Below are 16,263 nucleotides of genomic sequence, written 5' to 3' on the forward strand. Positions count from 1 at the left end.
AAATCTTAAGTCTAATCTTTAAACAGTGCCTGGATATAGTTGTTTGGAGTGCATACTTCAAGAGTTAGTTTCTTGTGTCTGAGAACATACATATCAATCTATTAAACAGGAATACAAAGACTAAAAAGAAAGATAAAAATGAGAAAAAAATAAAACCTTTTTTTAATATATAGAAATTTTGCTACTTTAAAAAAATTGCTAAAAATAGGTTAAATTTAATAATTCTTTTCAAAATAAGAAAATTACCATGATCAATTAAATTTCCATTCACTAACTTGTTTCTTACACAAGAATATAAAACTGCCATAAGGCAAAATCTCAGTTTGTATCTCAAATTTTATTTCTTCTTTCTGTTCTTAATAAAAATAATACTAGTTGTCAGAAAGACATTTGCCTTGATTTTATGGATTATAATTTCTATTCCTGTGTGTTTTTTGATAAAATTGTTTGTAGAACTTTTTATTTTTTTATCTTTGTTCTAGGATTTTGGAGTTAGAAAGGATTGTACCATCGCAGTGTCTGTAAAGTTTAGCTGCTTATTATAACTGCAGTATTATCATAACCTAAATACTTACACAAATACATTTTTGATTGTAGAACATTGTTGAGCATGTCACCATATAATCCGAATTCTGGTTTTTAACGAAACTTAAGCAAACTTTTTTTCATTTTGGCACACTATGTCAATTGATATGCAGTTTTTATGCAAGATCCACGAGGAGAGAGACAACTATTTACAGTATGCAAATGATATGTAAATATGCCCTTGTTTTCTGACAGAATCATTGATGCTCAAGGATATCTTGCCTTCCGCAAATGAGATGCAAAGAATAAAAATACTCCCAAGTTCAGCATCTGCCAAGCTCCACGTCTAGTACATCAGTGTCTAGTTTTCCTGGCCCTGCAAGCTGCATACCAAACCTCCCACATGTCTGAAAAGCACAGGGCATTTATTCTGTAACTTAGAAGGGCAGAGAGGTCCCTGTGAATGGTTCAAAGGCAGAAGAGAACAAAAGGTAGAGGAGACCTCCCTAGGAGATCTCACTGTTCTATTACCAGAGGGAGGTTGGACGCACACCTTGATCATTGAATGACCTTTTGATTTCAGCTTCAAAAGAGCTTCATGTCTCCACATAACCAGGGATTTCAATCAGGCACAAGCCCCTGTGCTGCACACTGCTGCATGCTATGTATCCCTGACATGGACAGCTCCCTTGAACTAACATACTGCTCTTGAGCCTTCTCCAGAGGTAATATTTAAATGAAAGAGGTAATTACATGGCCAGCCAGTCAGCAGGTGTCAAATATATTTAAAATAAAATTTATAATGAAAAGATCTCATAATTGTAACAGGCATACTTATTAAAGGTTTTGTCTTTCAAACCACAATTACACAGGCAAAAGGTAATAGCAATAGCACTAATCAGCAGCAAAGTATAGTTCTGAACAAACATTAATGACATCAAAAGTTCAATGTCCATAAAGAAGTCTAGAGGAAAGGAGGATGGGAACAGTTGTGACTCTTCCATGTTTATAAAAGGAGTAGTGCACAAGGAGTGTCCATGACATATTTCTCCTTCTCACTTGGAATTAAGAATCCAAAAATTATGACCCAAATTAATTCCCTTATAAGTTTATAGGTTAGTCCCAAGATCCTGTTCTTGCATATCATTGCTAAAGTTAATAGAAGTCAGCTCATTAACCTTCTCAGAGGTTCTTGTGCTAAATTTTATATGAGCTGCTTCATGTGTTCATCTTCTATGTCTCTCATACTTCATACAAAGGAAATGTAAAGCAGCTTCTCTTTCAGATTTCATTCAATATTTTATGTGCTGAAGAGAGACACTCAGTTTCTTTATCTTTTCTTTTTCAATATAGCACCATCTGAAATAACAAGTAATATGAGAAGTGACTATATCTTAACAAGCTTCTTATTTTTCCAGCAGCCACATATTATTTTAGGTTGTGTATGCAATATTTTCTATGTCATTTCCCAAACTCTCTTTCAACTGTAAGACAAAAGGCAATTATTTTGCTGACATAAATGAAAGTGCAGCAATTATCACCTTCTTTTCACAGCAAATTGTGAATAAAGTTTATTTACTCATTTATTTTACTCATTTGTTAGTCTACATCTTATCTAATTTCCACCTAGAAACAACAAGAATGTTGGGTTCCAAATATATATGTGATTTGACTGTGGTGTTTGGAAAAATACTGCACACTGAGCAATGCCCTGCTTACTGCAGCCACTTAGTATGCTAAATGCACATTTGCCTTGGGTAATCTGTGCACTAGAACAGCCTGCAGCTTTGCAAAATGTTGCATATCCACTGCCCATTTCTGTATAACAGACTCATGAGCCAGTTACACATGCAAATGCAGTGGTTATTCTTCTCAGTTGGACATTAGATTTTGGAAAAAAGAGATAGATACAGATAAACAATCCCCCTGATCACCACCACCTTGTTGGAGAAACATTTCTCTGAGCTGTTTCATCTAATTCTTTCTTCCTCCTATCCTTGTTCCTATATATTTAATCAAGAAAGAGGATTCAAATTAGTTTAATCTCCACTTACATTTTCTCAGCCCACTTCATACATTTTCTTTCCGGGTTAATTGACTACACTAATGTTTTGCTATCCTCAATACTGGCTTTGCTACTCAGTGGAATTCATGGAATCATGTAATGGCTAAAGTTGGAAGAGACAACAGTGTGTCATCTGGTCCAATCTCTTTGCTCAAGCAGGATCATGCTAGAGCACATTGCACAGCATTACAACCAGACAGTTCTTGAATATCTGCAGTGAAGGAGACTCAACAACCTCTCTGGGCAACCTGTTCTGATGCATAACCCATCCAGACAGAAAACTATTTTTTCCCCATATTTAAGTGGAACTTCCTGTGCAATAGTTTCTGCCCATTGCTTCTTGTCCTACTGCTTGGCACCACCAAGAGCCTGGATCCATATTCTTAATACTCTCCCTTCAGATACTTATAGATATTGACAAAGTTCCCTTTTAGTCATCTTTTCTTGAAAATGAACAGGCCCAACTCTCACAGCCTTTCCTTGTAAGAGACATGCCCTAGGACCCTAATCATCTTCATAGCCTTCTGCTGGACTTGCTCCAGAAAGTCCATGTTTCTCTTGTACTGAGGAGCCCAAAACTAAACATAGCACTCCAGACACGTCCTCACAAGGGATGAGTAGAGGGGTAGGATCACCTCCCTCAACCTGCTGACAATGTTCTTCCTAATGTACCCCAGGATACCATTGGCCTTCTTGGACACAAGGGCACACTGCTGGCTCTACAAAGCGGCTTTGCAGCTGATCAGCACCCAGCCTGCACTGGTGCATCAGGTTATTCTTCCTGCATTTGCCTTCAGTTTCAAGCAGTTCCTCTCTGTCCATCTCTCCAACCTGTTGAGGTCTTTCTGCAGGACAGCACAGCAGTCTGGGGTTTTGGCCACTCCTCCCAGGTTTGTGTCACCACCTTCAGTGAACTTGCTGAGCAAGCATCTGCTTCTTCATCCAAGTAATTCGTAAGCTATTTAAACAGTACTGGGACAAGTACTGAACCTTGGGTGGGAGCACTCCAACTAGAGACAGACCTCCAACTAGACTCTTTGCCATTTTTTACAATCTTTTTGCAGTCTGCTGTTCAGTCAGTTCTCAATCCATCTCACTGTCCACCTATCCAGTCCATACTTCCTGAGTTTGCCTATGAGAATGTTGTGAGAGACAGCATCAAAGGCCTTGCTGAAGTCAAGGTAGACAATATCCACTGCTCTTCCCTCATCCGTACAGGTAGCTGTTTCATTGTAGAAAGCAGTCAGACTGGTCAAGCATGATTTACCTTTAGTGAATCCATGCTGAATACTGCTGATCACCTTCTTGTCTTGTCCTCCAGGGTGAGGTGCTCTATCACCTTTCCAGGGACTGAGGTGAGGCTGACTGATCTGTAGTTCCCTGGGTCCTCCTTGTCCTTTTTGAAGACTGGAGTTACATTTGCTCTCTTCTGGTTGTCAGACACCCCTCCTGAGTGCCACAGCCTTTCAAAGCTGATCACGAGTGGCTTTGCTGTGGTGTCCACCAGCTCCCTCAGCATTTGTGGATGCATCCTGACAGGGCCAATGGATCTATGGACCTGTGGATGTCAAATCTGCCCATCTGGCCTCTAACCCAAACCAATGGAGAGTCTTCCCTCCAATATTCCTTTCCTTTGGCCTCTTGGATCAGAGATTTCTGAGAACTGGTCATGATAGATAGTATGAAAACTTCTACTTTCTCTGTTACACCTAAAAGAAATTTTCATTAGCTATTTAGTCTGTCCTTCTCAACCTGTCAAGGCACTTCCAGTGTCATAAAGTTGCATCAAATCTAAAATGAATGAAATGAGCTTTAAGACCCCTTTTGGAGCAAGGCACTGTAAGCCATCCCTGTTGTAAGGTGAAATTCCCATGCAACCTACTGGCTCTTGTGCAACTTTCAAAGAGACAATTCAGTACTGCCCTGCCTCCAGCATGTTGTAGTCCTCCACTATGTTTTGGATGAATTTACAGACAGGATTAATTCAATTTCATTTTAATCTACTTCTATAAACTCTTCAAAACAAACAAACAAACAAAAAAGGTCTCAGCACTTAATGAAAAAGAAAAGTATGAATTTTGCCACAAACTATAAGCTTTTCAAATTTTGTATTTTATGGCTAGGAAGAAAAAATATAAACTTCCTTTTTATGCCACATTTCCATTTCCATATAAAATTTACATAACGTGCAATAAATCAGATTGAAGATAAACCATTAATACACTTTGCTTGCAAAGGGCAGACCATTAACAGAAAGTTTACTTTAGGCCTTTAAAATTCTTCTCCTATCTTCCACTCTCTCTGGCTCTGTGACCTCAGGGGATGTAATCCCTTAAAATGCAGCTCATCTTCAATTAGCAGAAAGAACATATGTACGTTCTTCACTGAAATCCCCAGGTATCATGCAATGCAGTTCACTTCAGATTTTACAGTTAATTAAAGCCTCATACACATTTTCTGATTCTTCAGCTAGCAGTGGAGAGTTTTAAAGCTTAAGCCACTTTAGTTATTACTCTGCTAAAAAGCTTGCTAATAAACATTAATGTTCATGTACCTTTCTTGCTGACCAACACATTGCAGTGGGAAGTTATAACCACTGATCTCCTCATAATAAGATGAGTGGAAACTGAGGTTCCAGGAGGCACCAGGGTTTGAACTGTGTGCTTAAAGATAATCCCCCACAGAGATCAGAGTCCACTGAGAAAATGTATCTTGAAAATGTGTAGGTGAACCTTGAGGAGAGGTAAGAAAGTATTTCCAGGTTATAACCTTGAAAAAAATAGTTATAACCTTGAAAAATAGGGAAAAGTAACCCTTTCTGAATATTATGCTTAGGTCTTGTAGTAGGCAGATGTGATTTGCTGACATTCATAAAAATAGAGAGCAAGCTTGTAGGATTGTTGGGAAAAGCCTCTCACATTGTCAGAGGCCTAGAAGTTGGTACAATGATGAGAACTCTGGCAGTTTTAATTAGTCCTGTGAGAAAATCTTGCAGGTTAATCAAAACAAAGTGAGATGGGGAGGTTTCTGGGTCAAGGTGCCTGTGAGAAGGAATTTGGGGAGTAGAGATTTCTCACAGGAGAGAAGAAACATCTGCACATGAGTAGCATCCAATTAGAAGCTGTAGTAAGGTATATGGACACGGCTATTCAACCAATGGGAGGTGACCATAAGTGGGATTTGGGAGGATATATTGTGTAATGAAAGTTTGGTTAGGAGTTTTTTCTTATTTTCCCTTTCTCCATGGAGTAACTGAATAAACTGTCTTTTTGTGTGTAGTCTGTGAGGTGTGCCTCCTTTGTTTTAGCTGCTGCAATCTACAGCGTGTTCCAACACATGCTCTTTGAAGGAAACAGAGCACATTGTTTTCTGTCCAACCACTTTCAGCAGTCACTAAATTTACAGTATGTGTTCAAACCCTTTTTTTAAAAAATTAGTTTCCTGTATAAGAAATATGCATATAATAGTTGCCTCATAGTTGGCTTGGTCTCATAGGATGAAGAGTCAGTGTTAATATTTTTTTTTTAGTAGACTGTTTCCTCTTCAAAGTAATAATTCTGATTAACTCAGTGCTTCTTCCTCCTTTTTTTTTCTCCCTCGGTGTTACTATTGAGCCTACTTTTACCAGGATGTTCCAATAACCTTTTTAATCTGTCATCCTTTTCCCCTGCTTCTGATTGTTGCTTCTATTTTCTCCACTTTTTTTTTCCATTTTCCCTCAATATCACACTTTTATCTTTTTAACATTTATGCTATCCTCCTGAATTTTCACTGGACTGAAGGCCCTTGATCATGGCATAATCTCATGCTTCAAAAAATTATTCTCTGAAGACTGACTGTAAAAATGTCACTGCACTGTTATTCTCCCATGCATGTTGATGTGGGATTGATCTTCAGATCAACAGGACTTTTGTTACAAATGAAAATATTTTCATTCCTTATGTTTTAAAACACTATGGTAGGCCAGGTGACTGCAGACATCAGTGTTTCTGAAATTAATTCCTTTATTTTATCATACTTTTCTTATTTTTTGATTGAAGTTACTAAGAGATAAAGTTCTCTAGGCACATTAAGTGACTGAAAGACTTAATGAAAACTTTGATCTTCCATCTGCTTCTGATATTGTCAAACTGCACCCTTGATCCTTGTATAAGAAACTGCTGTGAAGTTTCTTTTCACCTGATTGGGCCCTGGTACCATGATGAGCATTTTTGTTGGTTTGGCTTCTATTTGTTGTTTGTTTGTTTGTTTCTTTTCAATTAAAGTGCAATTGGGAAACCATTGAAACCATTACAAAATCAGCCTGAACATAGAGTGCTCATGAGTATTTTGCCCATGTGTTATGGGTTCCCCTAGGTGGGCCTAGATGTGGGTTCTGAAGTTTGGACTAGGCCGAAGCTATCAGCTGACTTGAGCTGGGCTGAGCTAACAGCTGACCTCTTCTAGCCAGTAATTTTGTATTCCATACCACATTATGACATCATCTCCAGGGAAGTAGGAACCAGTGTGGGAGTGGTTAAGGCAGTCGCTTCTCAGCCCTCCTCTTGGGAGAACGCACGATGCTGTCCCAGGGGGGATGGAGAGGACCAGGCCCACCACTGGCTCACAGGGTATCTCAGGAAAGTAAAATGTGTTGTTCTGGGTCTCTCCTTTCTGCTTGAGTTTGTCTCCCTGGGGAATAAGTATTTTCTTAAGTAATGTGCAGTTAAGACAGTAGAATTTGTGTGTTTGTTAAGAAGTTGAGGTGGGGAACTTGTTGTTGCAGACTTGTGTGAGTGTATATTTGTACTCTCTTCTCATTGTCTCTTTCTTTCTGTGAAAAATATATGTAGTTTTAGTATAAACACGATTTGAAGTGGTTTTTTTTCTTTCCCCTCTCTTTTCCTCCCTTTCCCTGGTGTTAGGAGGGAGGCTTTTCTCTCTGTGCTTGGGGGGGTTGGCAGTTGCTTATCTCAAACCAAGACACCATGTCTGTTGAGGGACCCACCTACAATAAGCTTTCTGCAGAGACCATGGGGAGGAAAGTCACCGTCTGTCAATGTTGGTTGCAAAACAAGGGTTCTGCAAGAAGAGGAATGTACATTGCAGAATAGATTTACATTCCTACATATCTCACGCGAGCCAGGGACATATTAAGCTAGACTCAGCTTAATATCCAACCTCTCTTGAAGTTTAGAAAGCTTATGACAAAAGAATGAATAGGAGTTTTTCACATTTGAAATATTTTCTATTTCTGAAAGTACAAGTAATAATGCATTAATAATTGTACTGGTACAAGAGCAGGATGGTAATCTACATTACTCTTTCCTAGTATTAATATTTGTCCTATTGTAAAAGGCATATAAAAGCATGTATGTTTCAGGATCAATTCCTTTTGTGTCATCAGCATATTCTTGACTACTTTAGGCATGGTGTTCTTCACAATTTGTTCTGAGGTAAACCTGTTGTAGTAGTTTTGGCTTTAGTCAGCATAGGTCCCCATTTAGGCCTCAGTTTTTAGCAGGCCTCAAAGGTTGTGACACAGATTAGAGGGGACAGGCATCATCTGACTTAAGCAGCCATAGAGGTATTTCATATCATCTGACATCATCAGGAAGTGTCGGGGAGTATAACAAGCAAGGTGGGAGGAGTCTCTGGGCTCTTCGGTCCATGCTTTCTGACCAGGACGGTTCCCGCTCCCTGACTGCTGATATCAGGCCCTGCTGCCGGTCGGCACGTCTGCTTAGCTGGGGACGTGAGCACATTCCTGTTAATTCCTCTTTCCCTCTTGCTGGGAGGTTTCCTCTGGGGAGGGGGTTTGGTTGGTTTGGAGTTTCACCTGTTAGCTGGGGCGACCTCAGTGAGCCTGTTGTTGTTTCCTGTCACTATGTGCTATTTCATATTCTGTGTTAAGCTCTCCTCTTCTCTGTATAAATATAAAAACCTCACTGTGTTTAAAGCCTCGTTTCTGCTGTTTTCCCTCACTCTCCTGCTCTGGGAGTGGACTTTTTGACTGGGTACCAGGCAGTTGGCATTTTGCCAGCTCAAACTATAACACCTGTTGTCTAAAACACTGTCAATCTGAAAAACACCTTACCATGTGTATTAGAATCCTGGGCTTTCTTGATGGAACATTTTCTGAATATTCATGGTTTTCACACTATTTATGCAATTCCAAGTTTAAATGGTTTATGACAATTATTTTCTTTTGGTCCCTGTCCCGTATCTAGTCTCCTTCAGAAGAGAATTGCATGTATTTCTTTGATAAAGAAAGAGAATCTGTAAAGGTTAAGAAAGATTCATGACTAGAAATGTCAGATGATATAAATCAGCATTTACCTATTAATTCCACTAGGTCTGTGCACATTTAACTTGACCTGTTTCACATCTGCAATAACATGGTCTCATTTAATAGTCTAGTTTTTTTCATTACTTGTGGTGGATTTGCATTTCTGTGGGGCTGTTTTCTTTGTGTGTGGATGTATTTGGAGTTGAGAAAGAAAAATTACATTATTCTATAAATTTGAATCTATTTAAATAAGAGCAAATCTTGCACAGAAAAAAAAATACAGTTGTCTGTAATTTCTTCTTTTATGAAAGTTTATAACTGTCTTGGTTTGAGATAAGCAACTGCCAACCCCCCCCAAGCACAGAGAGAAAAGCCTCCCTCCTAACACCAGGGAAAGGGAGGAAAAGAGAGGGGAAAGAAAAAAAACACTTCAAACTGCATTTATACTAAATCTACATATATTTTTCACAGAAAGAAAGAGACAATTAGAAGAGAGTACAAATATACAATCACACAAGTCTACAACAACAAGTTCCCCACCTCAACTTCTTAACGAACACACAAATTCTACTGTCTTAACTACACATTACTTAAGAAGAAGCTTATTCCCCAGGGAGACAAACCCAAGCAGAAAGGAGAGACCCAGAAGAACACATTTTACTTTCCTGAGATATCCAGTGAGCCAGTGGTGGGCCTGGTCCTCTCCATCCCCCCTGGGACAGCATCGTGCATCCTCCCAAGAGGAGGGCTGAGAAGCGACTGCCTTAACCACTCCCACACTGGTTCCTACTTCCCTGGAGATGATGTCATAATGTGGTATGGAATACAAAAGTACTGGCTAGAAGAGGTCAGCTGTTAGCTCAGCCCAGCTCAAGTCAGCTGACAGCTTTGGCCTAGTCCAGACTTCAGAGCCCAAATCTAGACCCACCTAGGTGAACCCATAACAATAGCTTTCATATATTATCACGTAAATGAAATGGCTTGGTCCATTTCTGGTCATGGAAAGTATAGAAACAACTCTTTAATTCTGTGGTTACTTCCCGTCAGAATAGCATTCCACTGTAACTTGACAAAGTAAAGTATAAATGTAGGTGAACTGTAAATACTCACCCATAGCAAAATAACAAATTTGTAACACAGTTGTTTCTACATGGTCAGGGGAAAAAACCTAAAAGCACAAAACCTTGGATGTCCTGTTAATATTATACAGTAGTACAATTTCTTGCAACTCTTCTGACAAAGACTACAAATGCTAAGCAGGTTTACTGTGGATTCTGAACTGACTGCCAATTGGAAAGGAAGACAAGGAAAGGAAGTACTGTATTGTCCATCTAAAATGGGCATTTTTCTGCTCACTAACCTATAAAATTATTGCTAAATAAAGACATACTGCAGAAAAAAATGTGTTCCTTCTTTGTCAATCCATGGCAAGATTTCACCTGTATATCTAAGAGCTGGAGATCTCATTGCACATATTTTCCTATTAGTCATCTTTGATTTTTCCAGATTCTGTGGCAAATACGAGGCTTTCTTTTAAGAAAACATTCAAAATTTTATGTTTTGGAATTGCTGTAATAGAATACAAATTGAAAAAAAAAATCTGTTTAACTTGATGGTTATACCAGAAAATGGGCTAGATTCTAAATGTTGTAAATACATTCTTTTTCATGATATATATTGAGTTTTCTTCTCTCAAGTTTTCAAAAATTAACATATTGATCTCAGCATTTTATTCTCTTTTTGTAACTGAATGTGAAAGCAGTAATCAAATTAAGAAAAATGGCATAGGTAAATACTAAATGAAGTAGAAAATCGGAAGTATCATAACACAATTGTAAGACCTGTAATATGGCAGGGCTATCAGAGAAACACAGATCATTAAATTATGTTTGATTAACGTAAAAAAACCCACAGGAAATATTGTATGTAAATTCTGCAAAATCTATAGGAATTTGTTTTACGACATCTCTTAAAATCTGTAATTTTGTCAACACAAACTTGCCTAAATTTTTAAGATACACAGGGCAGTATTTAATAATTAGGCTTGGATTCATCTATATCGAACACTTTTGTGGATGGTGCCGTTAAAAGCTCAGGAGTGCTCTGAATGCCTCTGATATAGTTAGTGATGTACACGGGCTACAAGAGATATTTCGTTAGGGGAGGGTATGCGATTGCTAACGTGCGCACCAGAGGAATGGGAAGACAAAGCTGTTCTCTAAAAGAAACAGTTATTTTCTGTGATTTGTAAATGCATTTATACATTTTGAAAGTGGTTTTGTATGTTTTTGTTGTCATCATCCATTCCCCCCTCCGTTAAGCTGACATCAAAACAGAAGCATACTTTAGATCTGAAAGGATCCTATGGAAAAGGAGCTTGGAAATCAGTTGCTGTGAATGTCAGCATTTTGTGAGGGGCAGACAGTCATCTGATAAAGCTTAGCTTTAGTCTGCCCTTCTGATTCCTACTTTTGTTCTTCATTTGTGTCCGTAACAGCTGATCTGCTTGCTTCTTTTTTTTGAATTTATATTTGAGAATGAAACAGCACTCTGACTTCAGTAAATCTACCTAGGGTTACCTTAAGATGTCTGTTATATATATTTTCAGATTATCTTTAGAATACAGGTCACAGAAGAGAAAGACAAGGGCAAATTCAGTCAGTGGTATATAATAACCCATATAGGGCATTGTTCATAGAAAATGTATTTATAGTTTATTAGCAAATCCCTAATAAACAATAATGTTAGAACTTTTAGTTCTTTTTTTTTTTTCCTGGAGACTTTTTAATTTTTAGTTTTAGGCCTTACTTTAAGCTTTCCTCCATAGGAAGATTTTCATATTTGCTGAAAAGGATGACAAATTGTTCCATCAGCACCCGATTAATTACTTTAAATCCTTTCATTTTCTGGGGGCTATGTATGGCTCAGCTTTTTGAATGAAGATTTGGGAAGGGCTCTACCCATGTGTGTGTGTTCTTTGAGCATGCACAGTGGAATTTTTTTCAGGTTAGGCGCAGCATGTGCAGAACTGACCCCACCCTTTAACTCTTAAGGTTCACCTGCCACGGCAAAGCGAGCTTGGATTGGTGACAGCAAAGTCCTTGGGACTAGAACCTACAACACCCGGTATTCCCAGGAGGTCTCCCATCCAAGTACTAACCGTGCCTGACCCTGCTTAGCTTCTGAGATCTGACGGGATCAGGCAGCAGGGTGACATTTAGCTGCCTTGTGGGGGCTATATTATTTAACTATTTGTCACAGCACTTGTAAGAAACCATAATCTGTGCACAATGAAGTTGAAGGTATTTAGCAATCATCTCCCATCCCATTATATTTTCCCTTAATCAGTTATTTAATGAAGAGAATAAGACTGTTTTTCAGTGAGATTGATTTGACAGTGTTGTGTCCTAAAACATATACAAATTTCTATATGGTATATGGCAATGAGAACATGCATATCTAACGTTAAGGCACATGGTCAAGTTTCCTTTGCAGTGATAAACCAAGCATGTGATCATGTTCCCCCTGCAGCGCAATCCTTTGGAGGGCACAGGTTCAGTCTGTTTATATCATAAACATTAGTGATTAAACAGGGATTCTTCTCATAAAAAATTCTGACGTTGTCTTCTTGTAAATGTAGCAGATGTTGAGTCATCTAATGTAGGAGGTTTAACATTATTTAGATCATTTGTCTGTCATTATATTCCCTTATGTTGTACAAGTTCAGAGGTAATAAATAAGAGTTAGATGAAGATAGAGTTTTTGTGAGAAAAGAAACTTCATATTGTTGTTTAAATCTTTTATGAAATGCAATAGAATCAAGGGTAGGATTATGGGGTTTTTTTAAGACAAACAAATGCTTAATAAATAACAGACATAGACTGTGCAATTGGATGAATGTGTGCTTTTTTTTCTGAGATTTTTTTAATGATATTTCAGATTAAAGGGATTGATCAAGAGTTTCCATATCTCAGAGTAAAGATCACTGAAAAAGCCAAGAGAAACAAAGACCATCACTGATAAAGAAATCTCAGCCACACGGGCTCTGAGGAGACTGCAGGGGCAAGAACAAAGGGCTGTGTTTCTCTGATCTGTGTCAGAAAGCTTGCCAACTGTTTTAAGAAAATAGTTAGACTAGACAACATTTGGAAGGAATAAGACTATAAATTATCACCTAGAAGATTATAATCTTTATAAAATTATAAACTGCTTATTAAATCAATTTTATAAACTACAAAAGCTGCTTTGTAGTCATTCTTCCATGCACTATTTCCATGGGATTATTTCTTATACTGGGAGGCAGAGGGAGGGATGGATGGGGGAAGGAGAACACAAACACCATTTCTTTTGTGTTTGACCAGGCATCTTATTAAATGGAAAATTCAGGATTGGTCTTTATTAACTCATCTATAGTAGTTATTCAACAGAAAATGATAACAGTGAGACTTCCAACAAGGAAAAAAAAAAGAAAGGTTGAAATGACAAGGTACATTTGTAAGAAGATTGACCTAATATTCTAATAAGCACTACCACCCCAAGATAAAGAGGAAAAAACACACTTTGAAGATGAGATCAGCTTAGAGGGGAAAAAAAAAAAGAAACAAAAGGGAAAAAATATTCTGCAGTTTGCACTCTACCTTTTACAGTCTGTCTTTAACTTATAGAGTATGAGTTAAAGCTACAAGAGTAAATAGAGCATATTATATACCTTTTACAGCACATATCAGAGTTTTCAGAAAAGTAGATTTAAAGCTTATACAAAGATATGCAGTAATCTATTTCTGCAGTACTACTCGATTTTCTTCCTAAAGGCAAATAAAAAACAGCAAACAGATATTCTGGAAATGAAAAAGGAGATGCTCCATCTCCTGAGCAGTAGTGTCAGCTGAATGCAAAACTGTCTGTAGAACATAGTAACAGTGAATGTTAGAGCCCCGAATTACACCAGCTGGATGTTTTACACATATTCTAGAAATATATTTTCTGAATGTGATGGCCCTGTCAGAAGATTTTATCCAGCTAAATGTGGTATGTTGAACCAGATAGGTGCTTCAATGAAGTACAAAGAAAACTGCTGTAAGAGGAAAATGAGGGGAATCCTGAAAACTTGGAATGATAAAATATTGAATGCTACACTCAGCTTTATGTTGATCTCAGTAGCTCTTAACTTTATGAACAGTGAGGACCCACAAGAACTTCTTGTTCTTCAGTATTCTGTTAAAAAATAAATTATTTATTACATTTATTGAAATATACCTGCAATTCTCTTCCTCACTATTTCAAACACCACCTAAGAGATTATTGAGGTTGAAGGTTTGCTGGAAGTTATGTGGATGTTGTTTTGAATCAACAAGAATGGGTCTTGAAGTTCATTTTGCTAGCCCCAGTAAGTTTCACATGAATATATTACTTGTGTATGTGGTTTATACATTTTATAGTTTGTAGTCCTAATCTTTTTTTTTTTTTTTATGTTAGCAAGCTCTTTCCAGAAGTATTGTGTGTGTCTGATTTATTAATGTCATTCATTGGGATGTGATCCTGAAGAACTGCATGAGAAAAAAAAATCCTATTAAAATACATGCAATTATTTATGGGAAGCTCATAGGATAGGATAAGGCAAAATCTGCATGAAAGTTTTTTTCAGGTAAATACGGAAAATAAAGAACTGAAAATGTTCACTCATGGAAAATGTGAAGCTACTAATTAACCTTTGTGACTGTGCAGCATTGGAGGGAAGGGAGAGGGGGGTCTCTGCCTGCAGGCTGGAGAGTGTAAGAGAGAGTGTGTGTGTGTATTCAAACAATCCACACGTATCACTATCTCGGGGGAAGGAGCCAGGTCTGTGCTGGATGGGGTGAGAGTTTACGAAGGGGCAGGGTCTAGGGTTCATCAACCAATGGATTTGGGACAGGGGCAGGGCCGACTGCACTCCCGGCCCTGCCCCCCCACCCCCCAGCCCCCCCACCCCCCAGCCCCCCAGCCACGATGCACACACGGGGCAAAGGAGAGGAGAGGAGGACCTTGGGGCCCTTTGATTACCACGGCTCCAGAGTGAAGGGCGGGCACTGTCTGGCCCAGGACAGAGCAATCCAGCTTAATGGCTGGCTTGTCATCAAGAGAACAAAGAAGGCTCGAGGGATACGATGGACAGGGTGTGGGGGTCATCAGCCCAGCACAGACAGGGTAACAGAACTAAGCAGGGTGTAGTGTAACAGCCCCGCAGGGAAACTGTAACAAATTGAGAGATACAAACTGCAACTAAAAAACCCATAGGAAGCAAGAATATAATTTTAAAACTTAAATAACAAGTCTCTCAGTTGATCTTTTCAAAGTGTTTTTCCAGCGCAGCTCTCCTTGAGATTTATTCCAGCTAAATACTAAAGACTGCATATAATCTATTTGCCACTGAAATAAGTCCTTAATTATCAAAATTAAAAAGAAAAAAAAACCAACCCAAACGGTAGATTTATCAATTCTAAAGCCATTAGCATTTTACAAATAGATTATGTTTCCTTTAATTAACACCCAGTTCTGATGATAAAACATCATGCTGTCCATATGTTCTATTTTGACAATAAGTGAGGCACTAACTCTTCCTGCTTGTAATATTATGGCAGATGCTGTCCTTCCCATGTCTTCTCATGCTGTCTTCAGCTTTTGTTTTGTTGTATTTTCTTCCTAGTACCACAGGAAAACCTAATGACATGTGGCTCATTTAGAGGTTTTGTGGCTTCCTTAAAAATTGAGGCTCCTTCATTTTTGCTTGTGTCCCTTATAATATGCATATCAGTTAATGGTTCTCAAGTGTAAAAACCTTCTAACTCAGAAGAACTGAGGAAGACATGAACTTAGACAAACTAAAGACACATATGGAAAATGACAATGACAAGTGAGAGGAAGATAATGAAAGGTCAATAATGTATGTGTGTATGGCCAAACTTCGCGAACGAAGATTTGGGAAGGGCTTTCCCCACTTGGGGGTGGTGCCCTTCGAGCCTGCGCAGTGGATTTTTTAGGTGAGGCACAGCATGCGCAGAACTGGCCCCACCGTTTAAGTCCCAAGGTCCATCTGCCATGGCCGAGCGAGCTTGGACAGTGACAGTGAAGTCCTCGAACACAACATCCACTGGAGACCTTCCACACAGATATAGAAAGAGACAGAATGAAAGGAGAGGCAGAACCTTTTCTACAGCTATTTACAATTAGTTTCACTGATAGAAAGCTGGGCTGTTACGTGTAGGAAAGCACATAGTGGAGAAGTTGGTGGCTTGAATGGCTCACACACACACACACACACACACACACACACACACACACACGGTTTTGTTTTCATCTCTTGACATAAGTGATATTTATCAATCTTTTACTGCATTTTCAACTGAATCTTTTCATCAAATGGAAGAAA

This window comes from Pithys albifrons, chromosome 4 (genome assembly GCF_047495875.1).
Source record: "Pithys albifrons albifrons isolate INPA30051 chromosome 4, PitAlb_v1, whole genome shotgun sequence".
Lineage (NCBI taxonomy): Eukaryota > Metazoa > Chordata > Aves > Passeriformes > Thamnophilidae > Pithys > Pithys albifrons.